Source organism: Sminthopsis crassicaudata, chromosome 5 (assembly GCF_048593235.1).
Source record: "Sminthopsis crassicaudata isolate SCR6 chromosome 5, ASM4859323v1, whole genome shotgun sequence".
Taxonomy (NCBI): domain Eukaryota; kingdom Metazoa; phylum Chordata; class Mammalia; order Dasyuromorphia; family Dasyuridae; genus Sminthopsis; species Sminthopsis crassicaudata.
In genome coordinates, this window is record NC_133621.1 from 24958106 (window position 1) to 24972538 (window position 14433).

The following is a 14433-nucleotide window of genomic DNA, read 5'->3' on the forward strand; positions in this document are numbered from 1 at the left end:
TGGGCCCCATCTGGTCCGCAGGCCATAGTTTGAGAACCCCTGATCTAGGGTGTTTGGCTATTTGGGCAATTGGAGAAAATTAACAGAAAAGGAAAGCCTGATCAAAAGTGTCTGTAACTGTTAGCCGAAAGCAGTTATGTCTGCAGCATGATGGTCAAATCTGTCTCCACGGAAAACTGGAAGCAGCCCACATCGAATGAAATTGTGTTGATATGGAGGAATTATTCATCAGACATCACTGTTCATATTTATAGGGCTTATTATTTAGACAAGCAGAGCAACACAGAGGAGAGAATTTTTTTTTTAAAAAGCAATACAACATTTCAGAAGTTCCCAAGAGGAACAGAAGGAGATGAGTCAGCCCTCACTAAAGCTCAAACAGCGCCAGGCCTGGCCTTGCTGACCCAGACTCCTTGCCTTGTAATAAGTGCATGATCTGAACTATGCAGGGTGTCAGTTCAGTTTAGGATGCATGGGGAAAACCCCAGACAGCATGCGGCATTTCCCAGGCTCTTTGGTGCACCAGGGGAAGAGAGAAAAGAGAAGTCTACAAACAAAGGAGAGTTAAAAGAGAAAAAAGAAAGAAAGATGAACAATCACAAGAAAGGAGAAAGTTAGGGAAGGCTGGCCATAGAGCAAATAGTCTTAGAAGCTCTTTCCCCCTTTGCAGATGTCAAAAGATGTGTTTTGCATCCTGGGAAGGGGGAAAAATTGTCTTGCCTTTTCACCAGCGGCAACTTTTCATTATGATGCTGTTGCCATGGGGATAGGGCTGAGGCAGCATTATATCATTCCTCTCAGTTCCATTCTGCTATAAAGTGAGTGTGGCTAGGATTCAGAACCATAAATATGCATCTGTAAAATGTGACTCTGGGAGCTGGCAACTTCAGGAATGGAATACTCTCTCATCTTGGGGGGCTCACAGAAGCCTGGGGCAAATGTCTCCAAACCACCAGGGGACAGTCACCAGCAATTGCCTTGAAGCAGCTCTCTTTCTTTGCAACCTTCAACATCCCTTTTTTTCTATAGTCTGAAAGAAGAAACCAAGATCCCTTCCTTGGGACCAGTTTAGTAAGGAGCTCTTGTATTGCTGTTAATGTGCATTGTGTGTGTGTGTGTTGTGCTCGTGCACATGTACGTATATTCAAGTCTTTGAATATATTCCCTGCCATTAGGGATCATTTTTCAGTCTTTTCCGAGAGAGAGAGAGAGAGAGAGAGAGAGAGAGAGAGAGAGAGAGAGAGAGAGAGAGAGAAAGAGAAAGAGAGAGAGAGAGAGACAGAGGCAGAGACACAGAGAGAAACAGTGAGAAACAGAGAGAGAGAGAGAGAGAGAAGGAGACAGAGACAAAGAGAGACAGAGAGAGAGAGGAGAGAGAGAGAGAGAGAGAGAGAGAGAAATCTCTCATGCAGGTAAACTTCCTAAAAATGGCCTGTTCCACATCCTTCACAAGCAGGATGAGTTATGCCTTAGTAAAGCTCAGATCAGTGTGCTTAGCAACATGCTTTATTATCTCTCTGATCCCTTGACTCCTTTCTCCAGCCAAAACCACCCATTGAGAACAAGCATATCCCCCCTCGGCATTGCTGCAGGGGTGAGTTAAAAGAAAGCTCAAATCAGGGATGTCTGTAGCTTGTCAGGGTGCACAGGGACCTGGGCATCAAAGCAAACCTTGCTCACATTCACTGTATAATCCCAACCACCCGCCTTTCTCTTATGGCCACTTGTGCTTTGGGCAACAATTATCCTTGTTTCGTGTTCTAAGTGGATGATAGAGTGCCAGGATTTGGAATCACAAAGACCTGGGTTCAAATTCTGTTATTTAGTAGCTGGAGCAAATCTCTTATTCGCTAAGTATCCCAGGAAAATCCTTAGTACTTACCCTCCAGGCACAGATGGATGGATTGTCACCTATGTAGGTTTGGGCCATTGAGCCCACATTCTTACATACACATCTTCCAAGAGGCATCCTGATTTGGGGGGGTCAGTCTAGAAAATTATCTTCACTCCAATTAAAACAAGCCATAAGCTTTGCCTTGCTGTATTTATTAGGTGAGAGCATATCTTAAATGTTAGTAGGGATATAGCCTAGCAACTTTCCTGGGTATTACAGGAATATATTTGGATTGTCTGAAGAGTATGGTCATTCCCTCTGAGGCCCGTATAAAACCATGAGGTTTGTTGGAAATGGAGATTCCCAACAAGCCAAAAGAGTATGGTCTAATGTATACATATATTATGCTTAATTTATACTTGAACATATGTAACATGTATTGGTCAATCTGCCATCTGGAGGGGGGGAAGGAGGGGAAAAATTAGAACAAGAAATTTGGCAATTGTTGATGTTGTAAAATTACCCATGCATATATCTGGTAAATAAAAACTATTTAAAAAATAGTATGCTCTAACCAAACCACTGGGAAGGAATCACTTGGGGAGGAGGATGAGGACATCCTCAAGGCTTTTGCCCTGATCTCTTCCTCTTACTTTGAGAACACTGCTTAAGCTTTGAAGAATTCAGATTCCCATTTGAGTATCCGAGTATTATATATAGAATAGCTAATGGCAATGTCTACATTAGGAGTAAAAGAGAAACTGGTTAAAATGAGGAAGTCAGAGTCAAAAGTTTACAAAAATCCCAACAGAGAAACTATACCATATCTAAAGAAAATATCTTAAGGACTACAACAAATGGGTTTATGGGAGCTGTGTATTATCTTTTTGCCACATGTGCTTGAGCCCATCTTGAACTCAATTTCCCTTGAACTTTGTGTGAATTGATTGGAGAGGGCATCATAAACTCTTGGGGAGATGTTTTGTACCAACTGTTCTTTCTACATCATCTTAGTAGCCCCCAGTGATGGGGGCTCATGCATGCAGCAACAGAACTAGGACATGGGTTCTTAACCTGAGGGTCTATGATCTTGTTTTGTTTTAGATAGAGAAATAGATAACTGTACTTAAATATAATTGCTTTCACTTGTAGATTATGCATTTAAAAATATTATTCTGTGATAGGGGTTATAGACTCCACCAAACTCCCGAAGGGCCTAAAGTACAAATTTGTAAAAATCTCTTAATGAATCGAAGACATCTTTTCAACTTCTCCTTAAACTGTCACACTCATCCAAAAAAAGGCCTACTTCTTCCCTATCCTTCCCTTCTTCATTTTTCCTGTTTTACTATACTCTCCAGAACTCATTCCTCTTCTAAATACTTCATCCTGGATTGCTTCATCTCATGTTCTCTCCATCTTATGGAACTCATGGAAACCCAGTTCCCTCTAGAAGACCCTGTATCCCTAAAGGTATACCTCCACTCTCCATTCCTTCTTACATGTCTCTAAGACATAGGTTTATGGGCAAGAGTTTAAATATCCTTGTTTTCTGTCACGTTCAAATCCCCTTTGAAACTATCACTGTGCTGTATCTCCTTAAAGGTTCACTTCATCTGTCCAGATTTCTGTTGCTATGGACTGCTGGTCTTCAGTTCAAACCCCTTTGTTTTTCATAAAAATAAATAAATAACCTTGTCATCTGACTCAGTAATGCTCATCAAACCAACATCTTCTACTCTGGGACTTTAATTAACATTATCATTTTCTTCCCTCCCTCCCCATCCATCCAAACCTTTTGATCTCCAATTTCTTCAGCCTTTCTATTCCAATGGTTGATCCCTTCATTCCACTTGAGTCATCTATAGGCAAACATCCTAACCAACATTCACAACTATGTCACACCTATGACCTCAAACACTGAAATTCCTTTATCTAGTCAGAGTCCCCCTCAACTTTACTTCTGCTCTACCCATCCTTGCCTCCTTTATAACATAATATATTATAAATTTATATGTATAATTTAATTATAACCAGGAAATATTTATTCCTAACATGCTATCCCAATACATCAACCCTATTCTAATTCTACTTTCCTTTCTTCACAATTTTATTGATATTATTTATTCTTAAATCATCTATATTTCCCAATATATTTCCCGTGCCCTTCCTAGAGAGCCATCCCTAATAATAAAGAATAAAAAAGAGGGAAAACAAATTTAGTAAACTAACCCACCTGTCAAAAATCATATTTTTTCAATGTTTTGCATATATTTTTTTAACTTCTGAAAAGAAACAGGGAAGAAAATATATTTTCTTCATAATCATAAAATTATAATTGACCAATTCAATTATATATTGGCTCTCCCTCTTGATTCTCTTGCCCACTTGGTCTTCTGCCATGCACATCCTTGTAATCCTTATGACTAGATCAATTATCCACATTTCCCTTCAGGATAGTTTTTCCCTTCTTATCTGTTTTCCATGATACTGCGCTCTCTCTCTCTCTCTCTCTCTCTCTCTCTCTCTCTCTCTCTCTCTCTCTCTCTCTCTCTCTTTCTCTCTCTCTCTCTCTTCTGTTTCTCTCTTCCCCTCCTTTCTGTGTGATGACTGCTTTTCAGTCATATTTCCAAAATATGACTCATTATTTGCTTCTATTCATCTAAGCAAGTGTGCATCCAAAAGCTTTCTCCTGAGCCCTCTTTTCTCTTCTTGATACTATCTACAGAAACAAGTAGAGCTGAGTCAGATTAAAATGTAATTGGGAAATATTTAAATGAAGAAATGAGGAAAATAAAGAAAAATATAATAAGGCATAGATAATGTAAATATGTGGTTTTCTTTTTTAAAAAGTGTTCTCAATGATTGTTATTTATACTTCAGTGGTGCTCCCTTTTTTTTTTTGACACCATTGATCTACTGTACCTAGTGCATAGGTGTATAATAATCTTTCACCCCACTTCTCGGACTGTTTGCTTCAAAAGTATCTTAAGGTCAAGATGCTTCATAAAGAATTTATTCTTTCTACCCCAAATCATCTCCCTCATAAATTTTCCCATTTCCATTGATAGGACTAATGTATTTGTTCAGCCAGGTTCATGAACGTGGCTCTTCCATCTTTCTCACTCCCCATGAACCAGTTGTCTGACTTTGGAAGTTTTCTTCCACAACATTTTACTCAATTCTGTCATTTCTCTCTTTTCAAATCTATCCTTTCAGCACAACTCCTGATCACTTCTCAACTGGATTATTGAAATAACATTCAAATTCAAAAATCCCTGCCTCTAATCTCATCCCTTTCAAATTTATCCTCAATATAGCTGCCCAAAAAAAATCTTCTTAAGGCTCAAGATTTACCATATGATTCCTCATTAAACACACACACACACACACACACACACACACACACACACACACACACACACACCTTTAGTGGTTGGTTATTGACTCTTGAAGAGAATACAGACTCCTCAATTTGGCATTCAAGCTCTATTGCTCCTGTGGGTACCAGCTATCTCACTAGATTTTCATGATATTACTTTCGTTACATTCTCTGTTCCAATCAAACTGAACAACAGCTCTTCTTTGAACCTCACATTGCATCTTGAGCATTGCACAAGCCATCCTCCAGTGTCAGTAGTATACTTCCTCTTCATCATGACTTCTTAGAATGCTTTTCTTCCTCTAAGGCTCAGCTCTGCTGTCTTTCTGTAGTCAATTCATATCCTTTCTTACCTCAAATTATATTTATAATTTTACTAGTATACATATTCTAACTCCAAAATAGTAAAATATGAACTTGAAGGCAAGGCCTGTTTTATCGTTTTTGTGTTGCCAACTCCTAGTAAAATGTCTCATACATAGCAAATGCTTAATAAATGTATATTGACTTGAATTGAAAATATAATTTTGTGCTATCTACATCCAGAGAAAGAAGTATGGTTTCTTAATACAGTTTGGAGCATATTATTTTCACTTGCTTCTATTCTTTTCTTTTCCCCTTGTTCTAGTTCTTTTTCTACAACATGACTAATGTGAAAATATATTTGTGTGATTATACATATATAACTTATATCAGGTTGCTTGCTGTATTGGGAAGACACAGGGGAGAAGAGATTTGAAATTCAAAATCTCATTTAAAAATGAATGCTGAAAACTATCTTTACATATAATTGGCAAGAATAAAATAACTATTTTTCAAAAAATAATAAAAAGAAAAATATGTAATTTTATTTTTCCACTGACTTTCCTAATAAGGTATAATAAAACACCAAATAATAACAATGTACTGAATTCAATATTACTACATCATGGATTCTGGGCATGACCAAGCTCATTTTGGAGGGGAGCTCAATTTCAGAATTTCACATGACCCACTTTCACAATTTCCATTCCAAACGTCCCTGATTACCCCTATCCTTCCCAATTCCTCCAAGCCACAGGAATTTTCTCCCCCTTGGAAAATCCCTGATTCCATATTCCTGATTCCCAATATTTTGCTTTCTTTAATCCTTTTATTCTGCATCATAATTATGACTGCATATCTCACATTTGCTTCTAGATTATCAATTTGAGGACTGGATATTTAGTGTCCTAGACATGATGGTGTCAAACTCAAATCGAAAGGGGGTAACTCTTGGTGCCTAAATCCTGGGATTTAGGCACTGAATTCCTCCTCTGAAGGCTCCTGGGAATAATTTCATAACTCCCAGGACTTAATCTTGCAGATGATCCTGAGTTGTTATTAGTTCAATCAGACCAGGGGTACCTGGCCATCAATGGGATAGACTTTGTCATCAACTGCCACTCTGAATTAATAACATATTGAGAATAATTTATGCAAGAATTAGGCCATGGCCATTTAGATAACTCATCTGGGATGCCCATTTTCCAGCATTTGGGAAGCTGGACTCTGCCCACCAATTAGTTGCCTCAAATCAGATTACGTCCTTGAGATCTTCATTTGTCCATTGCTCTTGAGAAACCTCTATTGAGAAACTCTCTTTTAAGAAATCTTGATGAACTAAGAATCAGAGTTTTGAATGAATGAATGAAAATGTATTTATTAAGCTAAATAGTAGGCATTTAGGAGGAAGGAGATTCAGGTAGTAGAAATTCTCTTTTCAATAGCCAGGAAATCTATTCACAGGAGAACAAAAGGAAATGAGCTTAAATTACATCAAGGAGGATACAGTTTGGATTACTTTCCTCTTAAGATAGACAGGAATTTCTAAGTTGAAAGAAATGTGCAAAGGTGAATATATGGAGATAATTAATGGAACACAAGTGTTGAGTTGTCCAAGGTGATTTGAGGTTACATAACTTTTCAAAGTATTGTGATTTTTTTTGTTTGTTTAAGCTTTTATAATTTTATTCTTGCATGATCCCAGTAGCTTCCTAACAGTCTTCCTATATCCAATGAATTCTACAAAATGCTTCCAGATTAACTTTTCTAATACACATTTCTAATCATATCACTCTGCTCTGTGCATATATATATATGTATATATATATATACACATATATATATACACATATATATATATAATTATTATAGCTTTATATTTACAAAATATATGCAAGGGTAATTTTTCAACATTGACCCTTGCAAAACCTGTTCCAACTTTTCCCCTCCTTCCCCCACCCCCTCCCTTAGATGGCAGGTAATCCCATACATGTTAAATATGTTAAAATATATGTTAAATCCAATATATGTATACATATTTATACAGTTATCTTGTTGCACAAGAAAAATCAGATCTAGAAAGAAAGGAAAAAAAACCCAAGAAGTTAAACAAAAAAGCAAGCACATAACAGAAAGAGTAGAAATGTTATGTTGTGGGCCACACTCATTTCCCATAATTCTCTTGCTGGGTGTAGCTGATTCTCTTCATCACTGAACAATTGGAATTGGTTTGAATCATCTCATTATTGAAGAGAGCCAGGTCCATCAGAGTTGATCATTGTATAATTTTGTTGTTGCCAAACATAATGATCTTCTGGTTCTCCTTACTTCACTTAGTATCAATTCATGTAAGTCTCTCCAGGCCTTTCTGAAACCATCCTGCTGGTTGTTTCCTACAGAACAATAATATTCCCTAACATCCATATCCCATTCAGCCATTCTCCGAATGACGGGCATCCACTCAGTTTCCAGTTTCTGGCCACTACAAAGAGGGCTGCCCCAAACATTTTTGCACATGTGGGTCCCTTTTCCTCCTTTAAGATCTCTTTGGGATCCCTCATAGAAACACTGCTGGGTCAAAGGGTATGCACATCTACTGCATACATATTAAAAACAACCCTTTGGGGGATTTCTTCCCCATGGCCGGTTGGACAAAATCCAAATCTCCTATCCTGAGTGCAATCCAAAGACTCAAAGGAACCCACAGGGCAGTCAACAGTCAAGGATTAATCATATCTTTAGTGTACTGTCCCCATAATTATATTTGGCCCAGCAATCAGAACAACAGAAGATATCTTCTTTGCTTAAGAGTTTGCAGATATTTGTAAAGCACTTAGATCAATAGTACATGGCCTGGCCCATTACAGAAGCTACAAAAATGCTTGTTTCCGCTTCTCCATTTGAGAGCTCAGATTTCCATGTAATTAAAAAGAAAAATCAGTTTGCAGTGCTGATTTCTGTCCCCTAAACCTCCACATTTTTTCCCCCCTGAGGTTGGGGTTAAGTGACTTGCCCAGGGTCACACAGCTAGGAAGTATTAAGTGTCTGAGACCAAATTTGAACTCGGATCCTCCTGAATTCAAGGCTGGTGCTCTATCCACTGCGCCACCTAGCTGCCCCCAACCTCCACATTTTTTGAGGAATTGATAATAATATATGGACTGGAAATATGTCTATGGAATTTTTGGTGTTTTTAAAAATTAATCTTATTAATTCAATATTTTCTTCAGTTGCCTTTTTTTTAAACCTTTGAGTTCCAAGTTCTCTCCATTATCCCCAACCCCCATTAAAAATTGGTGTGATTTGGTCTCTCAGAACTCTCAACACTCTTGCACGTATTTTTTTTCCATTTACCATTTTGTGTCCCAACTATAGGTTGGTTCCTGGATGAGAAGTTTCTTGAGCACCGCCGCCATTACCCCACAGTCCCACAGTCCCCTACTCACTGTAACAGCAGATGTTACACAAACGTTTATTGCTGTTTTCAGTCCTGACCGTGACCCCATTTGAGGCTTCCTCGGTAAAGCCACTGGCTGGGTTTGCCTTTTTCCTTCTTCAATTCATTTTACAGATGAGAAAACTAATGCAAATAGGGTTAAGTGACTTGCTCAGGGTCATCCACCAACTAAGTGTCCGAGGCCATATTTGAATTCAGGAACGTGACTCCAGTCCTCCACCCTCTATATCTATGCCCTTTTTTAGCACCATTTGATAGCAATTGAATCTGTATCTAGATAGAGGCAGTGCGGTGCAGTGGACGGCGTGCTGGTTTTGCTCTGGATCAGAAGGCCCTGGGCTCCGTCCAGCTCTGCCCCCGTTGCTATTTGTGTGACCTCGGGGAAGAGCACCGGCTCTCTGGCTCGGGGCCGCCGGCTAGGAAACGGGAAAGCCGGACTGGCCGGAGCTAAAGGCTCGGACTTCGCACTCCGGCCCCCGCGCCAAGTGCGCAGCGCCCGGGCCGCGGCCCGCGGGGGGAGCTGAGGCCGCCGGATCGCGGGGGGAGCTGAGGCCGCGGCCCGCGGGGGGAGCTGAGGCCGCCGGATCGCGGGGGGAGCTGAGGCTGCCGGATCGCGGGGGGAGCTGAGGCCGCGGCCCGCGGGGGGAGCTGAGGCTGCCGGATCGCGGGGGGAGCTGAGGCCGCGGCCCGCGGGGGGAGCTGAGGCTGCCGGATCGCGGGGGGAGCTGAGGCCGCCGGATCGCGGGGGGAGCTGAGGCCGCGGCCCGCGGGGGGAGCTGAGGCTGCCGGATCGCGGGGGGAGCTGAGGCTGCCGGATCGCGGCTGATTGAAGGGCAGGCCGATACATATTTGTCACTCGCTGCAGATCCTCGGATTCGGCCCCGCGTGCGCTCACGAGGCAGTTGTGCCAGGGACCGCCCCAGCACAGTGACTCACCCCCGCCGCGGGCCGCTCCACAAGGGGAAAGCGCCCCGGCCGCGCCCGCCACCGGCTTTGTTCTCGCGGCTCCCCGGAAAGGGGAGCGGGGAACGGCTTCGGGGGCTGCTCGCTGAGGGGATTCAGCGACCGTTCGCCCAAGCCCTCTTGCTTTTTTTTTTACCGCCCCTCCCCCCAGGCTTTGCCTGGAAAAAAATATGTTAATCAATAGATTAAAGGTGGCCTGCTGTCACTTGGGTCCGATCCCATTGCCTGTGATCCTGACGGCACCGAGACTGGTGCAGGCCGCAGAGCCCCGTGCGGCTGTGTAACTGGATCCATCGAGGTGAGAATCCAGTGAGAGGGGAGCGGGGAAAGAGAGACAGAGAGAGAGAGAGAGAGACAGAGAAAGAGAAAGAGAGAGAGAGAGAGAGAGAGAGAGAGAGGAGAGAGAGAGAGAGAGAGAGAGAGAGAGAGAGAGAGAGAGAGAGAGAGACAGACAGAGAGAGAGAGAGAGAGAGACAGACAGAGACAGAGAGACAGAGACAGAGACAGACAGAGAGAGAGAGACAGAGAGAGAGAGAGAGAGAGAGAGAGAGAGAGAGAGAGAGAGAGAGAGAGAGACAGAGACAGAGAGACAGAGGGAGAGAGAGAGAGAGAGAGAGAGAGAGAAGAGAGAGAGAGAGAGAGAGAGAGAGAGAGAGAGAGAGAGAGAGAGGGAGGGAGGGAGGGAGACAGCAGAGAGAACTACAGAAGACAGAGACAGCCTGAAATAACTTGGGGCATTTTTTTTAAATAGTTGGTAGTATCATTTTTCATGAATAAACAATCTTCCAGACATCAGGATTATGGTCATTCATAATTAAAATTGAAGTCTATTGTATTTTAGCTGTAAAATACACTTGTATATTTTCTTCCTCCATTCTCCTTGAGCACCATGTTACTTTTCAGAGACTCTGGGAAGCTCCAACATTTGCTACATGGATGGGGAGTAGAATCTGACTGGACTTTCTCATTAAAGATAGGGGCTGATTATACTATTTTATTGTTATCCTTAGATAAAGAAACTACATTTGCCAGCTCATCCAAGGCTAGGAGAGCCCCAAAAGTTACCTGTCTCCTCAGAGCCCAACACAGAGACCAATCCATAGTAGGTCTCTGATTAATGCTTACTGAGTGACCAGAGGTACAACTTGGATCCAACTCCAGATCTTTTAAGCCCAAGTTCATTGACTTTCCCAGGGCACCACATAGCATCTCATAGTATCTCTTTCAGGTGACATTTACATTCCAGGTAAATTTACCTGGTAGCATCTTCCAGGTAACATATCCCTTTGAGGTAATGGGGGTGGGGGAGGGAAGCTGTGCCTCTAATGTGATAGTCACACCTTAAGACAAAGAAATGACCCCAATGGCAGGTATTTAGGACATTTGGAGAGAGACATTTGGGAAGTTTTGGATCCCCTTCACATCATAAGAAGGAAAGTTGGGCTTCTGCCTAATCAGACCAAATGGGCTTCAAAACTGACGGTTTTCTCTGCACTGCAGACTGTGATAGCAGCACGTGATTCAGGCTACACATGGGGTCAGATTTTTTTGTTGGACAGAAAATCCAATAGTCGCTTGGAGGCATTTTACAGGGCAGCATTGTAAAATGTAATTGTGAAATTGAATACAAAACTCCGAAAGCACAATTTAGAGGGGTTTTTTTTGTTTTGTTTTGTTTTTAGCTTTAGATAATTTGATATGAAAACTTGGTCTGTGTAATTGAATGTCTGATTAAATATCACAGATAAATCATTGGTATCATTTGATTGATACCATCGATTTTTGACAAGACAGGGCATCTGAGGAATGAGTTGGATCAACATGGAGAATGTGAATGTCCCTGAGATCTTATCTTCTCTGTGGAATGAACTTCAAGAGAACTAAAAGTTTCCCTGGTTCAGAATGAAAAGAAATGTGATGAATGCATTTCTTCCAATAACTAAATCTCTCCAAAAAAGACTGGAAAAAGCCTCATTAATTCCTTTGTCACTAATGTAGCTTTTGTGATAAATGATTTTAACCACTATATCCCTAGATCTTACAACTCTAGTGTACATGCAGTAAGTGTGTAATGAATGCTTGACTTAGTTGAATAAATTAAACTGAGATAGAAACTGTATCCAAACAGTTTTGTATAAATAACCAAGAGAGGGGTTTCCAAGGCAATGTGCTAATTACATACAGTTCTTATCTATTCCTTAATGAGTTAATCAATCAATCCACGAGCATGTATTAAGTTTGTGGGCCATGCCAGACATTATGCTAGGCTGAAAATAGGAAGATAAAAATTAAACAGTCCCTTCCTTCAAAGAGCAAACAGTCCCTAGGAATTCTAATTTGTAACCTTCTGTTGGCCTTTTATTAGCTACTGTTTGGCTACTTGAGATATGATAACACTGAATTTATATAAATATATTCTGTAATTTGAACTACTCTTACCTTATTACAAAATGATAAATACTATTGCTAAAAATGCTGGATAAAGGCTAATGGAAGAATTTAAAATTCTTGTTGCTAGTGTAGGTATTTGAGTTTATTACCACTGCAAATCCAACTGAGTTTAAATAATAGGTCAAGAATAAAATAAGCAGAACCAAGAGAACATTGTATACAACAACAGCAATATTGTTTTAATAACAACTTTGAGTAAATAAGTTATTTTGACTATTGTAAATATCCAAATTAACTATAAAGGACACATGAAGAAAGATACTATCTGCATCGAGAGAAATAATTGATAAATAGAATTATGTATACAATAGTTTTACTTATGTAGGTATATCCACATATATATTTGTGTTTAATGGTAACTATGCTTAGGGCAGAAGAGTAGGAGAAAAAAAGGGGCCAAAAGAAAGTTATATGATAAAGAAGGAAAGAAAATAAGAAATTTATATGATAACTCTTTTAGAGTAGAAAGTAGTATATAATAAATTTCCAATTGCACATAAATTCATCTTTTTTTCTGTTTTACAATGTTATGGAAAATTTGTTTTAATTCTTAAATTCAGAATAAAATAACATTTAAAAATAATAGAGGTGAGGACAAATATAGTATGGCCTTATGTGAATGTATATGAATGTGCATGTGTATATAGTGTGTGATTATAGATATCTTTGTGCATGTATGTATATGTATATGTGTGTATGTGTGTGTCTGTGCATATAATATATAGACAGAGATATGTGGGAGGGAGGGGAAAAAAGAAAGTAAAAAGAACAGAAGAAAACAAAAGAAAACCTACAAAGAAGCAAAGAAAAGAAAGACAGCTCTGGACTCAATATGTGGTATTTATTTATATAGGTTTCTTGAAATGGAAATTTGTTGTTTAATATTTGAATCCTCTCTTATATTCTGTTGTGCACATGGCAATTTTTCCTTTTTCTGTTTTCTTTTTTTTTAATTTTGTATATATGTTTTAAATAAATATTTTTAAAAGAAAAATTATTGGGGTGGATCTTGAAAAGGCATGGGAAAAGTCAAAGTGTGACATTTGGTGAGGTGGAGAAAGTGGATCTGGAAATGACATGAGTCAGGAAATTGATATGAACTGAGGCCAGAAGATCAGGAAGATGGAAGGAACAAGGGCTCCTTTCAGCTTGGCTGAGCTGTGCAGAGACAGACTGAATCCAAAAGATTGAAAGTATGAGAGCATGGAATCTGAAAAACATAATTAGAAGAGGAATTGAGGAAAGAACTGACTAGTGAGTGGCCCAGATGTGGAGTAACTGGCAAGATCCCATTATGAATGAAGCTCTTAACTTCAGGTAATGGTAAAAATGAAGTTTTGGCCACAAGGATATCCCAGATTTGATCATTTCCCAACAACCTGTTTCACTTGAAAGTTTAGGGAATGTCACTGGGTTCTTGTTTCTTATAAAAAGTCACCTTGCCATTTCAAAAGAGATCAATATATTTTAAAGTTGGGAATCATTTAACACAGTTACCACTAATGCTGGCCCTCATCAACTCACATTGTGAACTATCATAATTGTTGGTTGATTTCCTTGCTTCAAGTCTTTCCCCACTAAAGTCCATCCTCCTCTCAAAATGGTCTTCCTAAATACAGGTTTTACCATATCATTCCCCTATTCGATAAACTCTCATGGCTTCCTGTTACCTTCAGAATAAAATATAAAATTCTGTTTGTTTTTTAATGCCCTTCATATGCTGGCCTCCTAGTAGTATGCTAACTTTTTTTTTTTAATTTTATTTATGTATTTATTTTTCCTGGGGCTAACGTTAAGTGACTTACCCAGGGTCAAACAGCTAGGAAGTATTAAATGTCTGAGACTACATAGGAACTCGGGTCCTCCTGAATTCAGGGCTGGTGCTCTATCCACTCCGCCACCTAGTTGCCCCCAGTATGCTATCTTTTCAATCCTCTTGTGCTTTATTCTCCTTGCATATTCTAATTAAGTAACATTAGCTTGTTTCTCCCATAGGATCCTCCATCTTCAGATTCTATGTCTTTTACTGGTTATCCTTGTGGC

General features: G+C 39.9%; 1 long non-coding RNA gene across 1 annotated transcript; it reads left to right on the top strand.

The window, feature by feature from the left end:
• The first annotated feature begins 9848 nt into the window (after positions 1 to 9848).
• On the top strand, positions 9849 to 13384 carry LOC141542460 (uncharacterized). The gene is made up of 2 exons (XR_012482166.1): positions 9849 to 10237; positions 11734 to 13384. It is a non-coding gene; the product is annotated as an uncharacterized LOC141542460 (long non-coding RNA).
• The last annotated feature ends 1049 nt before the right edge of the window (positions 13385 to 14433 follow it).